Here is a 26,840-nt window from a genome sequence, read left to right as displayed (position 1 = left end):
TCTATTAGAATGATTGACCTTTATAAAATAAAAGGAGAAGCCTCTCAAGCAAGTATATATTAAATTGATATATGCTCAAGACTCCCTCTTGTATAACCCAAAGAAATTCTCCAACAAATATATTTCAAGATAGGAGTAGGAGAATATTAGAGTTTTCTTCAAAATGATTGACCTTAGTAAAATTAATCCCAAGACTTCAAGACATTATTCATAAGAAATTTCTCCAAAAAAATATTTTTCCAAATAAAAAAATATGGGAGAAATTTAATCTTTGAAAACATAAAAAATAGAGAGGCCTTCAAGTAATATACATATAGAGAATGTTATATGCTCAAGACTCTTCAAATATAACCCCAAAAATACTTTCCCCAAAAATGGTTTTCAAAACAAGAGTATAGGAGAAATTTTAATCTTTGAAAATATATCACAAATGAAAGAATAAGGCCATCAAACAATATATATGTATATGATATATGCTCAAGCCTCTTTACATAAAACCCCCAAGAATATTTTCACCCAAAATGATTTTCAAATAAAAGAAGAGTAGGAGAAAAATGAGAATTTAAAGAAAAAAATGAAGTATAGAAGTGTGGGAGAATCAAAGAATGATAAACTAAATTAACAAAGGAATTTTCCAACATTTTTCAAGTGTTTTGGGGTTGTATTTATAAGCAAAAACCCCTTGTGACCGTTGTATAGCCGTTGGGACCTTAAAATATATTTTCATCTTGAAAACTAGCCATTTTTCAACCATTGGGATGCTTTTCTGAGAAATTTGGTCGACCGAGCTCAAGGTTCGGTTGACCGAGGCTTGAAATTTGTGAGCTTCGGTCGACTGTAGTGAAGGTTCGGTCAACCGGCCTCGAGTTTTCTGCACAAACACTGTTCAATATTTGGCCATAAATTTTTCTATACAACTCCAAATTGGATGTTATTGATATCAATAGAAATTTAAGAGAAAATACCACAACTTTCATGTTTAACACATTTTAGGATAAGAAGTTTTGAATTAAGAACAATGCCTATCCATGAGACTGAAGAAACATAAAGGGAGTTTTTCTATTACGGACACCTTTCAGTGTTTTAGCCATAACATTCTTTGTGTAACTCTAATTTGGACATTCTTGGTATCAAACGAAAGCTAAGGGAAAATTCCACAATTTTCATGTTGAATATAGTTTGATATGAGATCAAATTGAGTGATAAAAATGCTCATTTCTAACGTTCGGTTGACTGGTCGGTTGACCGACCCCTTTGAAAAATTTAGTTTTTCCCTTCTTTTAACTTTAAAACCATTTAAAAACCTTTGTATAAGTTAGACATTTTATGAAAATGGTTTTTCATGTTACTTAGAGGTCATATGGTCAATTTAAGGTCAAGTAGAACTTCAATTTAAATCATGTAAGATGCATGCACATTCAACCCTAATTACTATTACAACCCAGAAAATAAATAAAGTCTATGTGTCTTCTGCTCCTGAATGCTCCATGGAATATGCCTATTGGTGTTCTTCTCAGTGCTCTTTACGGCTTCCATTTTGCATTCATCACTAGTGCTTAAAGAAATATAAACCTGTTCACACTCAGTTACACAAGTGGGATATTGTGGTTTGTCATTATCAAAACAGGGATTATCAAAACAGGGATCAGACTCAAAAAGGTCAACAAAAGGGTTCGTCGATGAATCCTTAAATCTGAATTTTCCTACTCTCGACCTGCGCTCATCGATGAGTCTCTGCTGTTTGCCCCTTCAAATTTTTCTTCCTTCTCTTTTATTTATTCTCCTTCTCTTTTATTTTTTTTTTTTATTTTCTGGGTTCGGGTTACTACATACAGAGTTCGACCAAGTTGCACCCTAGTTGCACCCTCAACTAACCTATAACCTACTCTAAAGACTGTAGCCCCTATATACTCTACACTATACAACCTAAGGACTCAAAAGGAAAAAGAAAAAATACTCAGGTTGTGTAATAACCTCAAAAAGGGTTATAGAAGATTAGTAGAGTGATTCCCAAAAAAATAAATAAATAAATAAATAATAGTAATAATAATTAATCATATTTTAAAAAAAAAGAAAAAGAAAAATAATAATAATTAAAATCTATTTTTATTTTTATTAATAAAATATATTATTATTATTATTTATTAAATTTTATTTTTATTATTATTATTATTATTATACTAGAAGGTTCAAGAACCCCCCCACCCTTTCTTCTTCTTCTTCTTCTTCTTCTTCTTCTTCTTTTCTTTTCTTTTCTTTTCTTTTACTTCTTTTGTGCAGCTCTGCAAGTTCTCTCCCTCTCTCTTCATTCTCTCTCCCTCTCTCCTCAATTTCATGACGGATTTTCACCTGATCAAAAATCCGAAGATACCACTGGACTCCATTCTCTGCTGCCGTCATTTCTACCAGGGCGGATTGGTGTTAGGAGCGGCATAGGCGCATCTCCTGGGATAAGCCAATTTCCCCCTTTTCTTTAATTTCTTGCAAAATATAAGGCCAATTGACGAACGGACACCACCACGAGAATCTAGGGATGATTCTCTACAAGTCTAGGGGGACTAAATTTTCGTGGGGGTATTGGGCCAAAACTCCAAATTTGGGGTACGGGGGTTATTAAGGGGCTTATTTTTAATTAATTAGAATTAATTTAGAAATTCTAAAATATCGAGCATCTAGGGCTGAAATAAAATTTCTAGAATTTAAGGCCCGGGTGAGCGCCGCCGCAGGTGTAATTTTGGGACCCGGAGGCAAAATTCAGAAAATTAAGTGGGACCGTCAAATAATAGTTTAAATATTAATTTAAGGTATATGAAGCCTAAGGAAGGTCAAATGAATATTATTTTTGGAGAAATAGATTAATTAACCTGGGGAAAATGCAAATTGCAGGAGTTGAATTTTGGGCGCCAAGGGCGTAGGATTTGGGATTCTAGCGAGACTCTCAGTAAGCTAGGTAAGGGGAATAAATTATAACAGTCTATTTATGAAAATTACTGGTTGAGAAATATGTGAAAATGGCGTATGTTATTTTACCTGAAATATATTATGATATAAATATCAGATGAAATTTGCGTGGCATATGATTTATATTGAGAAATGCTTAAACTGAGTTAAATGATTTACCCTGTGAAATATGTGATACTGAAATGTGTTTTAATATGAGAATTGAAAAGTGGGAAAATGATGAAAGTAAAATGTGCAAGAAATGTATTCTCTGAGAAAATTAAGAAAGGTGAAATATGGAAATGTGTTTTGAGAAATATTGAGTAATTGTGAAATAAGATATGTATATGATAGTATGAGATGAGATGAATTATGAACTGAGAATATATCATTTAAATGATGAAATGTGTTGAGAATACTGATATTGAAATGTGAATATGTGAAATGAAAATATTGCAATGTTAATTCAGCAATATGAAAATGAGAAATGTGGAAATACGTGAAATATGAATGATAAAATGCCAATACTGCATAATGATTGTGGGTATGTGATGGTAAACCCTGTTGGATGGTTATAATATTGAGCATGGTACCGTTGCTAGTGGTGTTAGTGCAACCACACGGACTCTTGGAGCATGTGGCGTGACAGTCGACTGTGCCATTTTGTAGGGTTGTTGGGTCCCCTGAGTCCGGATCAGGGTTATAGGCCCGTCAGTCGTACTACAGACGCAATATGTGATATGATATTTGATCTAACTGGGTCAGCCAACCGCGGTTAGATCCAACCTTCGAGCCACACAACCTTGACCATGGGGGGAAGCATGGCGTGGATAGAAAGATCCTCAGGGTGGCCATGAGTTACAGACACGATGTTGGTATTTGATACCGAGGATACTCATAAGCCGGAAAGTAAAATGGAAACCAAAAGTAAAAGAATGATAACATTGGCTAAAATGAGAAATGAAAGAAAGAATGGAAATTAAGAAATAAAGAATGATAAAATTGAGAAATGGAACCATGTGAGTTGATAATATACATATTTGAGGTAAAGTGAAACTCTCCGCCTGAGGGCTTGCAGAGTAAGGTGAGTGCCCTGATAGGTATCAGATGTGGTCATACGTGGTTGCATAACGTGTTAGGGCAGAGGGAAGCTACCTGTATGGGCAGATGATCTTCCCTATTCCCAGGAACTTCGCGGTAAATATGTGTTGGAAATTATTGAATTTGAGAAATGATTTTAAAACTTATAAAAGCTTGTGTTGTATATCTATATGATTATGAGGATGTGTATATCAGTGTATTCTCAGACGAAATGATGATTTGAAAAGTAAAGTGTATTATAATTGAACTCATATGGCCACACACTGTAAATAATTTATTCCTTCTTACTGAAATGTGTCTCACCCAATTTATCTAAATTTTTTAGGGAACAGAGATCGACTGGGTGATAGAGCTCCATGATAGTAAGGAGGTGGAACCCTGATATACAGGGTGAGTTTGGACTAGGGAGGTGTGATTCCCTAGGGTTGTATTATTTTTGGGTATGAGATAGTATTGTGTATTTATGTACGTTCATACTCTGGGTATTGTATTCTAACTGATATGTATATACTGTCTTCCGCTGTTAGGTTGTATAATAAAATAACTTTTTACTCGGTACCCAATGCGGTTCGGGTTGTACGAATGATAGTAGGATTGTTAACGTGGCCAATTTGTGAATGTTATGGATGACGTGTGATTATTTATTTATTATTGAAAAAAAAATTGTACAAAAATCGGGGCATCATAGGTTGCCTCCTGGAAGCACTAAGTTTATCTTATTTAGCCAAAAGTTGTGAAGACTCACATCAAACTCACCTTTATTCATAAAGAGGAGTTTCTTCCACCATTTCTTCATTAAACCATGTCTCACCTACCCATAATCGTCCCTCTAGATTGGAGGTCGAATAATGAAAGGCAAGAATTTGCTCATACGGATCCTCCAGGCTAGATGCGAGGGGCTCATGGGCTAAAGTATATCCTCTAAAGGGTCTCTCCACATAATTAATGGAGCTGCTTCCTCAACACATTCATCTATCATGTCAACATCCATAGCTTGGACGTCATCGGGTGGATGATGGGAAGCGTGGAATACATTCAGCTCAAGCTACATGTTGCCAAAGGATATGTCCATAATCCAAGTCCTACATTGAATGCAGACGTTAGTCGTGGGTAAGAATGTTCATCCTAATAGGACATGGATTGGGTCCTTGGTTGGATCAAAAGGTTCCATATCCAATACTATGAAGTCAATAGGATAGTAGAACTCCTTAACTTTGACCAAGACATCCTTTATCACACAGGGCCTTTTTACTAATCGGTCAGCAAAACTTAAGGTGGCCAGGGTAGGCTTCAACTCTCTGAATTTATATTTCTTATAAACCGAGTACGGAAGGAGGTTCACACTCGCACCCAAATCTAAAAGAGCCCTATCAATAGTGTAATCGTCAATTACACATAAGATGGTTGGAGCGCTAGGGTATTTTAGTCTTGATGGAAGGTGACCTAATAGAATTGAGCTCATATGCTCAACTAGCCTCACTTGTTTGTTCATGTGCATCCTCAACTTTCACTTCTGCATGCACAAGTCCTTAAGGAACTTGGCATAAGTAGGCACTTGCTTGATAGCATCTAAGAGAGGAATGTTGACCTTGACTTGTTGAAATGTGTCCATAATGGACTAAGTGGTGGCCTCCTTCTTAGATTTAGAGGGTACATGGAGGGTTGCAAGGTATGGTGCTACAGGAACATAATGGGAAAGTGCTCCATTGTTAAAGAGCGTAGGTGTCTCAGTATGAACTACTGGATTAGGAGAAGGAGGATCACATAGCTCATCATCGGGTTCTTCCCTCATCTTCTCCCTACCCTTTTCTTGGTCTAACTTCTCTCCAACCTTATTATTTACCTCCCTTCCACTCCGAATAATGGTTACAGCTTGGGCTTGCTTATTATAGGATGAAGGTTTAGTAATCGGCTCATATTCTACCCGATATTGGCCCTTAGGGTTCACTAAAGGCTAGCTTGGTAATTTACCCTCATCTCTCCTACTCAAAGAGGTAGCTATTTGCCCCATAGTGACTTTTAGCTTTGCAATATATTGGGAGTGAGAATGAAGTAATTGTCGATCAACTTGGCGATTAGCCTCAATGCCCTTAAGGGCCTTCAACACCGTCTCCTAAAAAGAATCATATTTGGGCTAAGGAGGAGATGGTTGCTGAAAAGCTGATGGACTAGGGGTAAACATAGGAAGATTTTGGGCATTTTGGTATGGGCAAAGAGGTGGAGAAGTGGGTGATATCTAAGGTCTTTGTGATTGAAAACCCAGAGCTTATGGCCTCCAGGAGAAGTTAGGATGCTTATGCCACCCAGGATTGTATGTGTTTGAATATGGGTTATTGGCTAGCCTATCGTTCCAATTGTGAGTGGACTTAACTTCTTCCTACACAAACTCAAGTGGAGAAAGCGCATTGGGGTAATTATAACATGTGTGTGAAGGATCAAAAAAAATGCCACACACCTCTACACACGCCACAAACTGAGGTTGCTATCCTAAGGATAAGAACTTATCTAATTTTTTCACTATGGTGTGCAGTGTGGGCGCAAGGTCATGGCCGATGCCTAACTTATAGACTCCCCTAGGTTTGGAAGATGAGGGTTCGGATGGTCTACAAGCAGCAACAACATGCTGTTGAGAATTCTCGGCCAGGTTCTCAAAGAGAGCCCAAGCCTCATTCTCATGCTTGGTGAGAAAAGTACCTCCACAAGATGCATCTACCATGAACCTATCTTGCTCAGCTAATCCTTCATTGAAGGTCTGAACTAATTGACACCTAGGGACTTGGTGATGTGGGCATTAGTGCAAGAGGTCCCTAAAGCGCTCTCATGTCTCGAAAAATAGTTCCCCATCCAATTGTGAAAAACTAGTGATGACCTTCCTCAAATGGTTAGTCTTCCCAATTGGGAAGTACATTTTTAAGAACTCATGTTGCATGGTGGTCTAGTTGGTCAAAGCTTTAAGGAATTCAGCCAATATTTGGAATTGTCCTTCAAAGAGAATGGGGAAAGCCTCAATTGGAGAGCATCATCACCAAAATTAGATATTCAGATGGTGGAAAAAATTTCAAGAAATTCATCTAGATGCTTGTAAGGATTTTTAGTAGAATTCTCATAAAAGTTGGGAAGCATCGAGATGATGAAAGTCTTAATCTCAAATTGTGCCACCTCGGCCTCCGGAAACTGGATGCAATACGACGAGGTGTATGTGTTGGGCGTGAAGTAGTCTTTAAGAGGTCGAATGGGTTGTTCTCCCACCACAAGTTGACAGGGAGCTTGGAGTTCCAGGATTTGAATGGCGGGAACCGTATTATATTCAGCCTGACTTTAGGTTTAGACAACTCGGCTAACTCGGGACTAGAGCTAGATTTCCTAATGGACCTACGAGATCTTTCAATCTCAGGGCCTATAGGCACTAACTCAGGATTCAAATAGCGCAAACCCATCATATACACATGCAGCACACACTCAAGAGTTTAAAATTTCAAAAAAAACAAAACAAAACAAAACAAAGCAAAGCAAAACAAAAGAAAACAAAGAAAAACAAAGTATAATACTCTAAACTAGAAATTGGCATACAATCGTGACACAGTCCCCGACAATGGTGCCAAAATTTGGTAGGCTCGCCAAGGTTTGAGTCCTTAACTACCAAAAATAAAATTTATAAACCTAACTACCCCCAAGTTCAATAGAATAGTGAGTAAGTCAGGTGTCAATCCTCGGAGAATGGTGTGCAATTGTTAACCACTTCTAACCTAGTTTATTATACTTTGTGTAAAAAGGAAAAAGGAGAGATTTTGATTGGGTTTTCTAGCAACTACTAAAAGAATGTAAATTCTATGTTAACACTACTCTTAGAAAGCAGCTCTCAGAGTAAAAATCATGCCTAGACTGTCGTGTGCACTAGCTATGTCCACTCAACTATCCGTCTTAGGCTAACGGCTAAGTGAACTATTTGATGGCATAGAGTAGCAAAGTTGCACTAATCATCCGAAGCAAGTTCAGGGGCCAGGGTATACTATATCACAACGATCATGAGATCACCTCGTACATGAACCATAGCCTAATCCATATAGGTTATTGAATCCCTAACTAGGCTATCCTTTACCTTTGTCAAACTCATTAAATGCCAATCCAAATCAAGCTAGTCATAATCCAAGACCAAAAAAAGAATTCACTACTCTTCCAATTTCCTTGGTTGACTTATACCATTAGTTGCTAACGCAAGGAGAGATTGTACTCGTACCTATGAAAACGAGATAGAATATGTGATTATAGTATCTGAATTTAAGTTGTGAATATCATATGAATGCACCTCGCCATGCTACCAACAACTACTTAGTCGTTAAACATCAAGTCCATGACCTTATTATTGCTAATATCCTAAAATTCCAACCCATAAAAAATATGTCATATCACCATATGAAAACAAACCCTTCACCAGATTATGGAAGCACATCCATCAGTAATCCTCGAAGTATGTGAAGTTCAAGGCATTAACCAATTAATATTTTCCATTACCATTGATTTTACACCAACTACTATCCAATATAATCTTGTAACGCCCCAAAAATAATTATTACTGGAAGATGTAGTGGTTTCAAATATATATATATATAACATAAAAAAAATATTATTATTTAATATATTAAATATTATTAAATTAAATTAATTAAACAAGTAATATTATAATAATAAGAATTATGAATTAAGTAATATAACATATTAATATATTAATATTATATATATATATATACATATATGATATTATTATTATTATTATTATTATTATTATATAATATAATATAATATAGGTAAAGTAAAAACGATCTTTGATCCTTCAGGAAATTTCATTTCCTGAGACAGAACGCTTTCCCCCTCCCCACTTTGTCTCACCACTCTCTTGTCTCTTCTCGTCTCCTCTCCCTCTCTCCTTGATTTGATCGGTCTAAACGAGCACTCATCAGAAATCAGAAAATACCGTTGGACTTCATTTTCTGCCACCGTCATTTCTACCGAAGCGGATTTGTCGCGTAGGCATATCTCCTGGGGTAAGGTCAATTCTCATACTTACCTCAATTTTTCTTAAATCTTAATCCTAATTAATGAACAGAAACTGTTAGGAGATTTATGGGGAGATTCTCTACAATCTAGCCGAAGCGAATTTTCGAGTTGGAGCTCTGGCGCATCAACCTTAAATCGAGGTAAGTTTAACAATTTAGGCTTTAAACATCAAGTCCATGACCTTATTAATGCTAATATCCTAAAATTCCTACCCATAAAAAATATGTCATATCACCATATGAAAACAAACCCTTCACCAGATTATGGAAGCACATCCATCAGTAATCCTCGAAGTATGTGAAGTTCAAGGCATTAACCAATTAATATTTTCCATTACCATTGATTTTACACCAACTACTATCCAATATAATCTTGTAACGCTCCAAAAATAATTATTACTGGAAGATGTAGTGGTTTCAAATATATATATATATAACATAAAAAAATATTATTATTTAATATATTAAATATTATTAAATTAAATTAATTAAACAAGTAATATAATAATAAGAATTATGAATTAAGTAATATAACATATTAATATATTAATATTATATATATATATATACATATATGATATTATTACTATTATTATTATTATTATTATTATTATTATTATATATAATATAATATAATATAGGTAAAGTAAAAATGATCTTTGATCCTTCAGGAAATTTCATTTCCTGAGACAGAACGCTTTCCCCCTCCCCACTTCGTCTCTCCACTCTCTCGTCTCTTCTCGTCTCCTCTCCCTCTCTCCTTGATTTGATCGGTCTAATGAGCACTCATTAGAAATCAGAAAATACCGTTGGACTTCATTTTCTGCCACCGTCATTTCTACCAAAGCGGATTTGTCATAGGAGTGGCGTAGGCATATCTCCTGGGGTAAGGTCAATTCTCATACTTACCTTAATTTTTCTTAAATCTTAATCCTAATTAATGAACAGAAACCGCCAGGAGATTCATAAGGAGATTCTCTACAATCTAGCCAAAGCGAATTTTCGAGTTGGAGCTCCGGCGCATCAACCTTAAATCGAGGTAAGTTTAACAATTTAGGCTTTTATAGGCTATTTAGGGTATTCAAAACCTACCGGTATTTTAGTGAAAGTTACTCTGGGTATTATGATGAATAATGTGGTAAAGTTTGAATTTCAGGGTTCAGGGGTTTTGAACGCCGTCGGGCGTAGGTCAAGGTTTTATCAGGCTTTTCAGGAATTAGGTAAGGGGATTAAGTTAAGTCAGTAATTTTGTGGAAATTGAATCAATTTAATTATTACGTTTAAATATATATATATATATATATATATTTACTTATTTGAGAATTTAAAGGTTATTTTGAAAACCAACTGTTCGAAATGGATTTTACAAACTTAGGATATATGGTATGGTATTTTTGAATAAAATGAACGGTGGAAGGCTTGTTTGTTTATATGGTTATGTTAAAATGTATAAATCGTGTGGCAAATGATTTAATTGGTATGGATTATTGTATATCTGGATTTGGAATTTTGAAATACTGAACTATTTGAAAAATATTGAAATTATTTACGAAATATTGAAAATGCTTGTGAATAATGTAGGGATTTGATATGACGACCGAGGGCCGAGGTTTTTTTTAAATGGCTATGATCCGGATTGTATTCGAGGCTGGGGGCTAGGTTTTTGGAGTAACAGGAAATATATGTGAATTGATGTTTTAAATGGTGTTTTCTATTATCTATTGCATGATATGCTTTAGGAACCCTGGGGACCACTGTATTGTGAGCACAGTACCGTTGTTAGGGATTTGTAATGTGGTCGTGTGCGCCCACACCTGTGCTAAGAGGTGTAGGGTGGTCATGTCCAATTTGCCTACGTGAGGTGAATGTATCCCCCTGGGTGAGGGTAATTGGACCAGCAGTTGGAGCTGCATAGACCCGCAAAGTATGTTAGCGGAGAGTACAAATGACTATTGTCTGGGTGGATCCCCCAAGACAATAGTCCAACTTTCGAACTGCACAACCCATGCCATAGGGGAAGTAAATATCGTGTTTGTCACAGGCAAGTGTCTTATATGCATATTTATTAATTTATGTGAATACAAATAATTAATAAGATAATTTCGAGGCCTTGCTGAGAAAGGTGAGTGCCCTAGTAGCAGTAATGGTATTAGAGCAGAGGGAAGCTACTTGTATGGGTGGGTAATCTTCTCTATCCTTGGCTAATTTTGTGTGTGAGTGTAAAACAAGAATGATTTCATAAATTTGTTTATCTACTTAGTGAACTTGTTATTTCCTGTACACTAAGTGCATGCTGGCCACACACTAACATTAACTTAGTCTTTCCCTTACTGAGTTGTGCCTCACCCCTGCTTTACAAACTTTCTTTTTAGGAAATCCTAGGGATTGGGTCTAGCAGGCTAAAGGAGCCGGCTAGTGGTTTAAATTTATGTAGGTGGTATGTATGGATAAAGATTTTATTTTTGTATAATTTTATGGGATGTAATTATGTGAAAATGGAGATATTTGTGTATAAAGATAGTTAGAACTCTGGTAATATAATTTGAGGATTTTGTATTTTATTTTCGTTGCGCATATGTATTTCATATATGAGGAATAAGGTATTAGGTACACAGATGTAACTAAAGTAGTACCCCGGGCCCACATGGTAGGTCGGGGCATTGCAGGTGGTATTAGAGCCTAGGCTTGCTAGGTTCTGCAGACTTTGATGGTTAATAATTACCAGAGCATAGGTTGAGATAAGTTAAGGATAGGAATGGGTAAGTTAGGTCGGGTTTTGGTCTGAAAGCTTGGAGGCGGAGATCCTTGACAATTTTCTGTACTTTTCCTGGAATGACGATTTCAGGAAAATCACGTTAAATCCATCGATGCTTTCGTTTCTAGGTTGAGAAACTGGAGCTTGGAAATTTAGGTTGGGACGTTAGGGCGGTCGAGTACGTGTGTGGAGTCAGTGTTATGTGAGACTGATATCTTGTCAGTTTTGTGATAGAACTAAGGGAATAAATCTTTAAACTGAGAATTCATACGTATTAGTAGTTTCTTCATTTCATACTTACTTCAATTATGATAAATGAGGAGTTTCCAAGTTGGTTTCTATCCTATCTTCGGGATGGATTCTAGGGGAAATGACATCGTAGCTGGAAGGAATAATCACGTGGATACTTCTAGTGAGGATGATGGCAGGCTAGGAAGGAGAACCAGATGGACTCTAGAGAGCAGGATTAGTCACCATTTGGTCGAGGCTGCACTTTTCAGTAGTTTTCCTAGACGAATCCACGGATTTTTATAGGAGGAGCAAACTTGGTCGTAGTTAAAGATTGGGTTCAGAAATAGAGGAACTACTAGGTGTACTAGAGTACACAGAGGAGCAGAAGGTGCTATTTGCCACCTTTAAATTGGTAAGGGAAGCGAAGAGGTGGTGGAAATTGGTGAAGTTGGTTGAGGAACAGCATCCAGGGCATATATCTATCACCTAGAGCCATTTCAAGGAGGTCTTCTTTGACAGATACTTCCCTACTGCCACCAGAGAGGCGAATGCTCAGGCATTCCTACATCTAACCCAGGGACCCATGATTGTACAGTAGTATGTGGCCAGGTTCATAGAGCTATTCCATTTTGCTTCTCATATGGTCTTAGATAAGCTGAGAAAAGCTTGGATGTTCGAGAAAGGTTTAAGGAAGGGAATACGCGCACAGGTGGTGGTGCTGTTGACTCAAAGTTTCTCTGAGCTGGTGGACAAGGCCATGGCAATTGAGGCCAGTATTCAGGAGGAGGAGAGAGCCGCAAACCAAAAGAGAAGGCCCTTGCCTCAAGGGTTTCAGACCAGTACTAGTCGGGGCTCATGGAGGTGACTTGGTAATTTCTAGGGCTGACAATAGGATACAAGATCTAAGGCCTATTAGGGCAGTTCGTAGTGTCCTATCTGTTCTAGATGCCATTACAGGCATTAGGGCAAGTGCAGGGAAGGACCAACTACCTGCTATCGGTGTGGTGGGGCTGGACATATGGCGTGGGACTGCCACGCGATATTGAACTATCCGCTTCCATAGCATCAATACCGAGGAGGTAATCAGGCACCCTGAGGGGGTCACCAGAAGGGGAGTTGAGATTAGAGGATATCCCATTAGTGAGGGATTTTCCTGATATATTCCCCGAGGATTCGCCAAGACCACCTCCTAATCATAAGGAAGAGGTTACTATGGATCTAGTTCCAAGGATAGCGTCATACAGAATGGCACTGGCAGAATTAAAAGAGTTAAAGGAACAGTTACAAGAATTATTAGATAAGGGTTTATTAGGCCCAGCATGTAACCCTAAGAAGCGTCAGTATTGTTTGTGAAAAAGAAAGATGGGTCGATGAGAATGTGCATCGACTATGTATTTTAATATTTCAATAAGTCAGCCAAAATAGCGGGGATAGTTTAATCATAATATCAAGATGCCCATAAGAATGCAAGCTACTAAGTGGACAACAATTGGACTCCTATATTTTGTGGGAATTCTTTATTTCCTAGGAAGTTATGTTATCACCATAACCTAAAAACAAACATGAGAACAAGATGTCATGGGCAGCAGATTGCCAAGAATTCTAAAGGATCCTATGAACCAAATAACACCTAACAGAATCATCTTTAGTAACTTACCTAGAAGAAAAATCATAATGCTACTTGAACCTTTAGAAAACTGCTATCTAGAAGGAAAACCATACATGCTAGGACCTGGAGCTTTATCTTTTTGCTTTATCCTGTGCAAATCCTACTTAGAATTGGGACACTAATTTAACCGCTTGGGCATCAGCTTGGTTGAGATTTGATTCGTATATAGCTTAATGTGAAATCTTCTATGGTGATCTGCAGTTGATTGTAGTTTTTGAAGCTATCTCCAGAATCTAATCCTTCTACCATTAGCAACTCTCTAGTACAAATAAATATCACCCTTTCCTTCCTGATCCATTTCACATAAGATTTATGCTACTAGATAATGTTCGATCACTGATTATAACTGACTAAACAACTTCATTAGTATTGTGTTCTGTACCAAAAATCAAGACACGTGTTTATTGCATATGTGTCCAGTCAGTGGAGCAAGATCAGGGTTGGCTTGAGTAAGTATACCAGGACTTAAACTTGCCATAATTGCAATTCATGTTTTTCATTGAGGATATTTTTCAACTATATTTTGATATTCAACATTTTCCAACATAAGTTAGAATTTAAGTCTTAAAAACTATTTGAAGAGAAAAAAATTATAAAATAATAAATTTAGAAACCAATTTGGTAAGAAAATGATACTTTACCCTGATTTAAAAGTGTAAGCTTGTACATTAGTTTGGCACTAAAAAGGAATAGGGCGATTAGAATTCTATGAAATGTTTAAAAGCTCATATAATTTTTACTCAAACGAATTACAAAGTTATGATGAGAGTTTTGAAGTACCTTTTATGCATCTGATCTAATAGGCAAATGGTTACACACCCTAGTCTGAGATGCCCCAGCAGGTAAGGTCTTTGATGAATATGAGTCATCAATGCAAGTTCTCTGTTTAAATATGAGGCTAACTATTGGTGGTTATCTATTGATCATACACCTAGTTTATTATTTCCAAAAGGAAATAGTACTCAAAGATCCAAATGGAGTGAAGGTTTTCTTTCTAACTAACAAGCTCTTATATATGACATCTTGAGTGCTTGTGAAAGGACAGAATGAGGGCACATGTCTGGGGTCATAGCAGCAATGAAAGAAATATACGAGTTAATGAATCCCAAACTTCTTTACCCATAGGTGATGAATTTTTTTTTAAATATTCTTCCCAAATGATTTATCGGGATTACTTCCAAGAATATATTGAAGTTAATATTGATTTGGTGTTAGGAATGGAGCCTATGTCATCTACTTCCTATAGAATGACATTAACTGAACTAAGGCAACTTGTGGTGCAACTAGAAGATTTCCTTGACAAGGAATTTGTTCGACCTAGTATATCATCATAGGTTGCACCTATGTTATTCACTAAGAAACATAATGGGACCTTGAGGTTATGTATTAATCATTGGAAGTTGAATCATGTTACATTAAGAATTGGTATCAACTTTCAGGGATTGGTGGATCATTTGATTAATTGGTAAAATCCCAAAATTTTTTAAGATTGATTTTCAATTAAATTATCACTAATTAAGAATTGGGAATTACACATCTCAAAGATAGAATTGAGTACACAGTAAGGTCGCTATAGGTTTCTGGTGTTACCAATTGAGGTTAGCTATGCACCTTGTATTTTCATGGATAGGATGAATCAAGTTATTCAATCATACCTAGATCAATTCATTATAATTTTATGGATGTTTTTTTTTTGGGTGGTATTCAATAAATTTTGAGGGCAAAATTTTTATAAGGAGGGGAGAATGTAACGCCCTAAAAATAATTATTACAGGAAGATGTAATGGTTTCAAAAAAAATATATATATATATATATAACATAAAAAAATAAAAAATATTATTTAATAAATTAAATATTATTAAATTAAATTAATTAAACAAGTAATATTATAATAATAAGAATTATGAATTAAGTAATATAACATATTAATATATTAATATAATATATATATATACGCATATATGTTGTTATTATTATTATTATTATTATTATTATTATTATTGTATATAATATAATATAGATAAAGTAAAAAGGATTGATCCTTCAGGAAATTTCATTTCCTGAGACAGAACGCTTTCCCCCTCCCCCACTTCGTCTCTCCACTCTCTTGTCTCGTCTCATCTCCTCTCCCTTTCTCCTTGATATGATCAATCTAACGAGCACCAATTTAGGCTTTTATAGGCTATTTAGGGTATTTAGAACCTACGGGTATTTTAGTGAAAGTTACTCTGGGTATTGTGATGAATAATGTGGTAAAGTTTGTAGGATTTCAGGGGCTTTGAACATCGTGGGGCGTAGATCGGGATTTTATTAGGCTTTTTAGGAATCGGGTAAGGGGATTAAGGTAAGTCAGTAATTTTATAGAAATTGAATCAATTTAATTGTTATGTTTATATATATATATATATATATATATATATATACATATATTTATTTATTTAAGAATTTATAGTTTATTTTGAAAACCAACCGTTTGAAATGGATTTTACAAACCTAAGATATATAGTATGGTATTTTTGAATAAAATGAATGGTGGAAAGCTTGTTTGTTTATATGGTTATAGTAAAATGTAGAAATCGTGTGACAGATGATTTAATTGGTATGGATTATTGTATATCTAGATTTGAGATTTTGAAATACTGAACTATTTGTGAAATATTGAAATTGTTTGTGAAATATTAGAAATGCTTGTGAATAATGTAGGGATTTGATATGACCGCTGAGGTTTTGTTTAAATGGCTATAAGTCGGATTGTATTTGCGGTCGGGGTCCGAGTTTTTGGAATAACAGGAAATATATGTGAATTGATGTTTTAAATGGTGTTTTCTATTATCTAAATTGCATGATATGTTTTAGGAACCCTAGGGACCAGTGTATTGTGAGCATGATACCATTGCTAGGGATTTTTTATATGGTCGTGTGCGCCCACACCTGTGCTGAGAGATGTAAGGTGGCCTCGTCCAATTTTCCTACGTGACGTGAATGTACCTCCTTAGGTGAGGGCAATCGGACCAGGAGTTGGAGCTGCATAGACCCGCGGAGTATGTTAGCGGAGAGTATAGATGACTATTGTTTGGGTGGATCCCCCAAGACAATAGTCCAACCTTCAGATCGCACAACCTGTGCCATGGGGAAAGTAAATGTCGTATTTGTCACAGGAAAGTGTCTTATATGCATATCTGTTAATTTATATGAATACAAATAATTAATAAGATAATTTCAAGGGCTTGCTGAGAAAACTGAGTGTCATAGTAGCAGTAATGGTATTAGAGCAGAGGGAAGCTACTTGTATGGGTGGGTAATCTTCCCTATCCTTGGCTAATTGTGTGTGTGAGTGTAAAACAAGAATGATTTCATAAATGTGTTTATCTACTTAGTGAACTTGTTATTTCCTATACACTAAATTCATGTTAGCCACACACTAACATTAAATTAGTCTTTCTCTTACTGAGTTGTGCCTCACCCCTACTTTACAAACTTTCTTTTCAGGAAATCTTAGGAATTGGGTCTAGTAAGCTAGAGGTGTCCTGCTAGTGGTTTAAATTTATGTAGGTGGTATGTATGGACAGAGATTTTATTTTTATATAGTTTTATGGGATGTAATTATGTAAAAATGGAGATATTTGTGTATAAAGATAGTTAGAACTTTGGTAATATAATTTGAAAATTTTTTATTTTATTTCCCTACGTATATGTATTTCATATATGAGGAATACGGTATCAGGTACACAGACGTTACTAAAGTAGCACTCCAGGCCCACGTGGTGGGTCAGGGTGTTACAAATCCACACTCCATATCCAATACTAAAACTTTAATTCTTAAGCTGCCTTCCATTTCCATATGCCTCAAATCGAGTTGTGCCTTGGAATTATGAAATAAAGATAGTAAATTTTAGATGAGTAAGTTGAAGTAGCTGATATAATTGGTGTTGGTAGTGTGACTAGAAGTGGTTGTTGCTACACTCCTAACAAATTGGAAAGAAAAAGGAAGAGTAAAGAGAAAGTTGGTGAATAGAATGAAAATAAAGCTTATACAGAGAAGAATAAAGAAATTAGTGATAAATAGGTTGAGAAGTTTTTACTACAACTCAAGATTAGTGATTAAAAGCATTATGGAACAATTGAATAAAACTCCAGCTCAAATTTAAATACTCAATTTTCTCATTGCTTTAGAAGGCCATAGGAATACTTTGTTGAATTGAAGGAAACTCATGTATCTCAAAATGTATCAATTAAATGGTTTAAGAACGTAGTCAATTCCATATTGGCAGTTAACAACATTGCTTACATAGATGATGAAATTCTAGTGGATAGGAGGGGTCATGTGAATCCTTTGTATATGGTTGTCAGGCATGGACAAAAGATCATATCACAAGTAGTGGTTGATAATGGTTTAATACTGAATGTCTTTCCATATTCAACACTTTAAAAGCTGAAATAGACAAGTCTTCAATAGGAAAAAGTAGTTTAATAGTTAGAGATTTTAATGGAACCCTGAGAGAAATTATGGGTAGTCTTTGTATCTTCACAGTTGTATTCCATTTATTGGAAATTGTGTCATCCTTTAATATGTTGTTGGTAGGCTATGGATCCAAACAACTAGGACAATGTCATCCTCATTGCATCAGAAGTTGAAATTTGCTCATGGTGACTATTTTATTACTATAAAGGGAGAAGAAAACATTAAAGTTCTTAAACTAGGTGTAGTACTGTGCATTGAATATAAGCCAATGTATTGCCCTCAAAACACAATGGAGACAATATCTTTAGCTTTTAGTGATGAAAATCCAGAAGTTCCGAAATTGAGACTTTTAGAAGTTAGCATGATATCTATAGAATAGATGGCAATACAAAAAGATGAAATTGAAGAAGAAACCTCATATGAGCTTGGATTGGTGATCTCAAATGTTAACTACACTTCTCTTAAGTCATCTTGTGTTATGGATCATAGATTGAAGATTAAAGCCAAAAAAGATGTCGAGCTCAAGAAGTTCACTATATTATTTGAAGGCAAGCTATTAGTTGATAAAAAGGAGCGTTAGCTGAATGTTCCTAATGCATAAGTAATTTGCTAAACACAAACTTTTATTTGGTTTGACCTATAGTCAAATAAAAAGATCGTAGTTGTAAATAGGCTTATCCTTTTCATTTCTTTTTTATTTGTATCGTTCTATTTTTCTTGTACTATTCCTTGATCCCTAAGCCATTGTTGATTGCAATGAGAGTGCTTCATCTAGTTTAACTGAATGAAATGGGAGTTAGAGGCATTAGAAGAATTTTTAATAATGATTAAAGTATAAAGATCCAGACATATACAAGGTATGTATAAAAATTCACTACAAAAGATTGAAATTGGCATATCTCATCGAACCAAACGTGATGGAAATGTTTGTTTGATTACATCAGTTAAAGAGGTTGAAGACAATGGGCAATAGCATCAACAAAGAAAGTTCATCACTACCTAGGGCCCAGTGTAATAAGGGAGGTTTTCTGTAGAAGAGCTACAATCTTAGCTAACACAAACAAAGAGGAGTTTCAATGATCTCCTTGTGATCAATAAGATCTAACTCTTGAATTTAGAGCTTTATGATTCAAAAGCGATGTGATGACTTTTTTGACAAGCAATAAAGTTCAAGTTTTCACTTCAATGTGCCTTTAATTGTAGTTGTGGCTTTGTTATTATTCATGAAAGATGATCTTTGAAAAGAAAAAAGAAAAAAAAAATATTGCTATTTTTCAAGGAAAATATTTCCCAAGTTATTATCTTAGTAATTTGTGAACTATTGATCCCTTTGAAAAAGGGGCACATACGCAAGCTATTGAATGTAATAATAGGTTTAGTTCAAATAGTCACACAAAATTGAGGCTTTTAGTATGAATTTAATTCTTCTTATTTGGTTTTGGAAATCAAAACTTTTAAGTCAAGATTTAAAATAAAAAAGTTCATTCATCTAATACTGGGGCAATTTAAGATATTTCGTGGATCGTCAAGAATTTCAATCGGAGCAATTTTGAACGAGTGGATGTTACTTTCAAAGGTTATTTATATGTGTTTTGGTTCTCTATCATATTTCATAAAAGGATGGTAAAAGTTCAAAGCAATTAGCAATGACCTTGTTATCTGTAACCTAAAACTTGCTTTAACCCAGTTCAGTATGACCTTTCACCTTCATTTTTTATCCTTTTTTGTTTGAAATTCAGAGGAAAATCTTTTTGAAAAATGTTTAGAAAAGTCATTGATATTAAGGATGCGATTTTCGAAAGACACATTTCTGTGAAGTAGATGAGAAGACTTAATTGACAAGTTTGGTAGCATCATTGATGATTCTAAAAATTTTAGGTAAGGTCTTTGGTTAAATTAATGAATAGGTCATAAAGGCGACAATGTTCATATCTTCCTTGCCAGGTCATAAAGGCAACAATGTTCATATCTTCCTTGCTGAAGTTTGGTAAAAATGTTACATCTCTATTTTTTCCTAACATTTTATTTTAAAGATATTAACAAATGAAGGTCAACTATCGATGGTTATTTTTTGACCAAACAAATCTTACCTTAGTTGAAGAAATAAAAATTCAAGAAAAATAAATAGAGAATATAATTTTTCATAAGACAATCAGTTGGCCACTTATGGGCGGTCAATCGAACCCTTCTCTTCCCCATTTTCTCGCACATGCACGAAGATTATTGGTGTCATCTACACATGATTGACCGGTCTCCTAAGGCAATTGATCGAACATGTGCACATTTGAATTTTAAATTTTTTTGCTTGTGACTGGTTAGTTGTTTTGGTTGTATGTCTCCTAATTGATACCACATGTCAAGCAATGAATGAATATGTTGGTAGTTAGCTATTGGTAGTTATTTTAGTTTGAATTTGAATTTTGAAAATTCAAACGTATTTTTATCCACTTTTGCCTAGTCTACAAGTAGACCATGCATGAACCACTTTAGGGCATGCATACAAATCGAGGGGAATGATAAGATAATTGCAAATACATAAAGGGTTTTCAAGATATTTCAATCCAAAATTTCCACCATTTCCCTTATTTTTGCATACTTCCATTCCTTCCATCTTTCCATATTACATTTGAGTGAGATTTTTTCCTTTCTGATCTGAAAAGTATTCTCTAGGTCAGTCCTGCATCTTTTATTTTGTGCATGTCATTTTTATCTTATTACTTATTTGAGAATATCAATAGGCATGATTTATTTTGCATGATTCCTACATTTGCATGTTGATTATGATTGATAGTATGTCATCTAGGATCAGTTTAGAGTGGGATTGCACTTTGGCTTCAATGAAAATTGCATGAAAATTTGAGTAATATAGAGCGTTCACGTAGGTGGTCAATTGGTTTGGCCAAAAATTTTGAGTCTTCATTTTTCTTGTATTCTCTTTTGTTTTTCTGAAGTGTTGCAATGTTTTATGTCGTATAATGATATTAGTCAAGCCCTTTAGCAATAAAATGGTGTTAGTTTTATGAATTTTCTCTTAAAAAAGTAATAAATAAATAATCATTTTACAAGTTTCATGGTTTTTTTCTTCAAAAATCCAAAAATTGTTTTTAGATAGTTTACTTTTAATGAACTGTCCACAACATAAACGTTGGATAGATTAAAAATTCTTTTTTATTAAAACAAAACAAAGAATGTTAAGTGAGGTTTTATGGTTTTCTTTTCAAAGAAACCAAAACATTCCTCTTGAAAAATTTACTTTTTTAATAAACTATCTATGATGTAGCACTTGGATAGATTTAAAGTCTTTTTTCTAAAAAGTAAAATTTGAGATTTCAAGTTGAATTTTATGATTTTCCTCCCAAATAACTAAAACATTCAAGTTTCAAAAGTTTTCTTGAGTAAACCTAAAAATATTTTTAAATAAAATTTGGAAATGTTTTTTGGAATTGTCGATGAGTTGATTCCTCTTTATAGGATATGTAGATAGTCTTGTAGATCTAGTCATACCAATCAGAAAAAAAAAAAAAAGCAAGTGCCTTTATTTTTTTCCCTTCTTTATATTTCTAGTATGCATGAGTGTGTGATTGTTTTGAAGAGGTATAAAGTACACTACAAAAAAACTAGTTTTTAGTGATGAAAGTATTAGTGATGGTTTCAATTTCGTCACTAAAAGTGCCTTATTAGTGACGGTTTTCAAAAGCCATCACTACTAGTTTCAATATTAGTGACGGTTTTCTTAACCGTCACTAAAAAGGCCCTTTTAGTGACGAAATCAAAATCGTCACTAATATTTTCGTTACTAAAAACCAGTTTTCCTGCTCAAACCATTGCGGGAAATACTATTCGTGCGGCAACAATCTCGGGAAAATATTAGCCCGTTTTTTAGGGTATTAGTGATGAATTGAAAGCATCACTAAAAGCTCTCATTAATGATGGCTAAATAACCGTCACTAATAGTATCATATTAGTCACGGTTCTATAATCCGTTACTAATAATACGTGTTGACTATAAAAAAAAAGTCAACAAATTAGCGACGGTTTCTAGGAACCGTTAGTAATAGTCGCTTATTAGCGATGAATTTTCTAAACCATCACTAATAGTTTTTTAATTTTAAAAATATAAAAATTATTTGTTCAACAATATTAGTGACAATTTTCATAACCATCACTAAAAGTATGTTATTAGTGACGATTTATGGAAACGGTTACTAATACACTTGTATTAGTAACGGTTTTTTGAACCGCAACTAATAATGCATTTGGAAGAGTCAACTTTATTAGTGATGGTTTATGAGAACTGTTACTAATATCTTATTATTAGTGACGAATTTATTGAACTATCACTAATAGTCTTGTATTAGTCTCTCCACTAATAATCCATTTTTTGACCGAGAAAACAAGCAGATTAGCTTATAGATAATCCAAACCTAAATGTTAATCCTTCCCATAGAGATAGAGATGGCAAAGGAATCACATTGATCGTCATGCCAAACAATTTCCCATGCGAACCCCATTAGTGTTCAAGGTTACCTAGCTAATTAAGTGGCCAAGATGCACAACAAATGAGAATCTAGATGAGTTGAAAATAAAATACAATGAGAAGAGCATGTCCTAGGTTTAATGGGACTAGACCCCTTACACATCATATTATATAGTTTTCCCCTTAATTAGGAAGTCTCACTTTCATCATATATGCGGAATATTTTAATTTGTAGTTTCTTAGAGATAGACTTTGTAGTGTTAATGTGCAAAGGCTTCACGCGCGGAAGCATTTGTAGAGACCCGAATAATTATTGTAATTTAATAATAGGAGGAGGAGAGGAAAGAAGGAATTAAATTTGGAATTTAAACATGGTCTCATCGACGAACACAGGACGTTCGTCGATGAACACGCTTTAGGGGATTGTCGACGGGGACACGTGTCTCGTTGACAAGAAAATACCGAGAGGCTATATTTCAGTTTTGAATTTCGTCGACAAGGAGTAAGCATTTGTCAAAGAACTTCTTTCACGGCATCGTCGACGAAGACCAATGTATAAATAGCCTAAACTCAAAATTTTCCTAAGAAATCACGCGAAAATCACTCTCTCTCTCTCTCTCTCTCTCTCTTGATCGTCCCTTCCCCCTTCTCTCTAAGATTTTGGGTGGGATTCTTGCCGGTTCGAAGATCCGAGGCCACCACTACACTCCTGGGAAAGTTCTTTTCAAGTCTGTTGGAGTGGATCATTGGTGGGGCTGCCTTGGATTTCATCCCAAATTCAAGGTAAGACTTTTTATTCAATTTTTGGCTTTTCCATAGTTATAAGAAATGTAGTACATGGAGAAATACTAAAATTTTGTTCAGGGATATATTGTTTTTAGGCTATTGAATGGGGAACTCTGCAGGTGTAAGACTAGACACTGTAGGGGCTTTTCAGTAGTTAGGTAAGGGAATAAACTAAAGCAGTAATTTTTCATAAAAATTATTATTATTTAGTAGCAGATTTATGTTGAGAAAGCATGTATTATATTTAAGCATATGTGTAGAAATATATATTTGGGAAAATACTGTTGTTACACAGGAATACGTATTTTTAGTATGGAAATGTCAGGAAATATGATTTCAGCACAGAATTTATGATTTTATTCAGTTTGTGTGGCATGAATATTATTTTATGCAAATTGTATTATGTTAAGTAAATTTTCTAGAAAAAGCATATTTCAATGATTTTCAGGAATAACAGAATAATATAGTACACTATGATTTCAGAATACATGGTAAATAATATATGTAACATCCTGCTAAATTAATTGAGATTTCCCTCACTTATTTTTTTTAATAATAATTACTGTGAAATTCCACTGCTTTGATACCACAATGTAACGACCTGCTAACAAAATAAAATATTTTCCCCTATTTTAATACCAAACATTAATCTAAACAGCGGAAAGCCACATACATAAACATAACCACATAAATTACAATACCAGAGCGTCTAAATATCCCATAAATTATACATATATCACTGTTCTCCTCAAAACTATTCCCTACTGACGTTAGGGCATACAGAAATATACTACCCAAAAATACTACTCACCCTTAACAGGGTAGACTAACAGCCCCTCTACCTGCAAGCTCGATCTGCTCGCCTAACTAGTTCACCTGAAAAATAATTCAACACTGGGTGAGATGATGCTCAGTAAGACGAAACATGCTATTACTAGTGTGTGGCTACTGAGTTATATTTCTATATAAATAATCTGATTTAAAAATAATATCATGGATAATTGAAATATTAAATGCTGGTATAAATAACATATGTTAAAACTATATAAATTTACTTATCATAATACTAGTACTATTTCTGGAAATCTACTTATACTTGTAATATTTGAGAAAACTTCCCTGGATGGTTGTATGTTATAATTTAACCCCTCATGACAGGGTTGTGCGGCTCAAAGGCGAGACCTATCCTGGCTGGCCGACCAGGGTAAGTCAACTGAACTCCGATAGTCTGATCGGCCCCCTCAATCCATATCTGATGGAGAGCCTGTCCCAACATGGGCACGATCGACCTCATACCACTTACTGTCTGAGTAAAGTGGTTGCACTCTGAACTGAATGTCTATAGCTACAATACCATGCTCTGCTGAATATGATTCATCAGGGTCTGATACTATATAGGTAGCTGATATCTTTAACATACTGTTTTACCATGATTTCTAAAATAACCTTAACCCCATAGAATTTATCTGAAATTATAAATTAACTGAATGAAAATTTGATTTCTATATAACTGAACTATTATTTGTATAACTAAATATTAGGGTGTTATGGTATTGAAAAACTGATTATTCTGAAATTACTGGAAATACATTTTTCTGAGTATATTGTATACTAAAAGTCCTTTATTCTATAAGCATGTAAATATCATGGTATTTCTTTTTACAAACTGTAAACAAGGTATTTATAGTTTGTATAACTACGGTATTGTACTCTAATCAACTCAAGCCACACTAATAAATATTATCATAATCAGGCTCTAAAAACCGTATATATAATTTGAATAATAATTTGATAACAACCTATATTTTGTACTGAAATTATAATGAAGTATCCTAACATAGCATGTTTCCTTTAGACTACTGGAAAGCCCCTACTGAATATCGGTCCTACACCCGCAGGGTTTCCCACTCAACTCCCTGAAAACAACATTCACCAGAACAAAACATCATTATTTCTCTGTCTACTTCATTTCCTGCAACTGCTGGAAAGCCTAATTTTGAATAAAAGACCTTACCCTAAACTTGGGGAGAAATTCAAGTTGATCCCATCGACGATCCACCCCGATAAACTTAGAGAGAACTTCTCCAAGAGCATCGTGGTGGCCTCAGATCGTCGATCTGGCGAACGACGGGGCCGAAATCAAAGAAAAAGGGAAGAGGAGTCATAGGGATAGGAGAAAGAGTGTTCCACCGAATTTTTCTACGTGAAAAACTAAGTTTAGCACTATTTATACTGCGGGCTTCGTCAAGGAGCCACATCATCTCGTCGATGAGGCCAAGAAGGAAGTTCATTGACAAATGCCATCTTCTCGTCGAAGAAATTCAGATCTTAAGAACAACCTCTCAGTATCTTCTCGTAAACGAAACATCTCCTCGTCGATGAGACCCTCTTGTACCCTCATCGACGAATCCCCTATGTTCGTCGACGAGGCCATGAGAAAATTCCATGGATTATTACATCCAAAGTGTCTGTTGCCTCCTTCTATTTCTGTTTTCATTTCCCTCCCTCTTTATTATTTAAATACCATTATTCTTCGGGTCGTTACAATATATTTATTCAGATTAGTATGTATGTTATGTTCGGCTCAAGGCCGTGATTGATAGCCAGCGCAAGGCCGTGGATTATACATGTTTTTGGCGCAAGGCCGCAGTTATGAATGTAATCGATGCAAGGCCATATTTATTTATGTCATTACAAGAATTATAAAATGCTATCAATCTATTTACGTTAAACAGTATATTATCATGTATTATATGTTATCAGAACACGGATGATAGTTTAAATCAGTTCCAAAAGCACACTATCGTAGTTATACAGTTTAGTTCAGTTCAGACTTGTGCTAACTACCCCTGCTAGCAGAAGGGGTGGGAGATGGATAGTCATTGTGGCTTTCAGTATAGAGTTGTAAACTTCCACCTGGCAGTCCAGATCAAGGTGTGGCGAGCCCATCGTACTTATAAACATTTTTGACTCGGCAGTGGTCGGCCAACCATTGTCGGTGTTGGCCTAATAAGGCTTACAATTCTTATTTTGATGATAACAAATCAATTATATGTTTAATATGTTTCAAGTAAATTTTTTTCAGGAAAGTGACAAAGCCTAAGTGAATAAAGAAGCCTATGGATTACAAAGAATTCTTGAAGAACAAAAGCATAGTTTATGGATTACAAAGAATCCTTGAAGAACACAAAGAAAAGCTTATGGATTACAAAGAGCATGAGGAATAAAATTATACTGGTGAAAAGCTCAAATAAAAGATTGAAACAACAAAGACGATGGAATAACAAGATTAAAGATTAAAGATTAAAGAATTATATTTTAGGATGTTCTTAATGTAAGTACTTCAAAGGTTAAACTCAAATAT

General features: G+C 34.9%; 1 non-coding gene across 1 annotated transcript; it reads left to right on the top strand.

Annotated features, from left to right (window-relative positions):
* Positions 1 to 6,815: 6,815 nt before the first annotated feature.
* LOC131152551 (small nucleolar RNA R71) lies at positions 6,816 to 6,922 on the top strand. Its single transcript, XR_009136044.1, has one exon. It is a non-coding gene; the product is annotated as a small nucleolar RNA R71 (small nucleolar RNA).
* The last annotated feature ends 19,918 nt before the right edge of the window (positions 6,923 to 26,840 follow it).

This window comes from Malania oleifera, chromosome 3 (assembly GCF_029873635.1).
Source record: "Malania oleifera isolate guangnan ecotype guangnan chromosome 3, ASM2987363v1, whole genome shotgun sequence".
In the NCBI taxonomy this organism is placed as follows: Eukaryota; Viridiplantae; Streptophyta; class Magnoliopsida; order Santalales; family Ximeniaceae; genus Malania; species Malania oleifera.
Note: the sequence above shows the minus strand (reverse complement) of the source record. Positions and strands in the feature narration are given on the sequence as shown.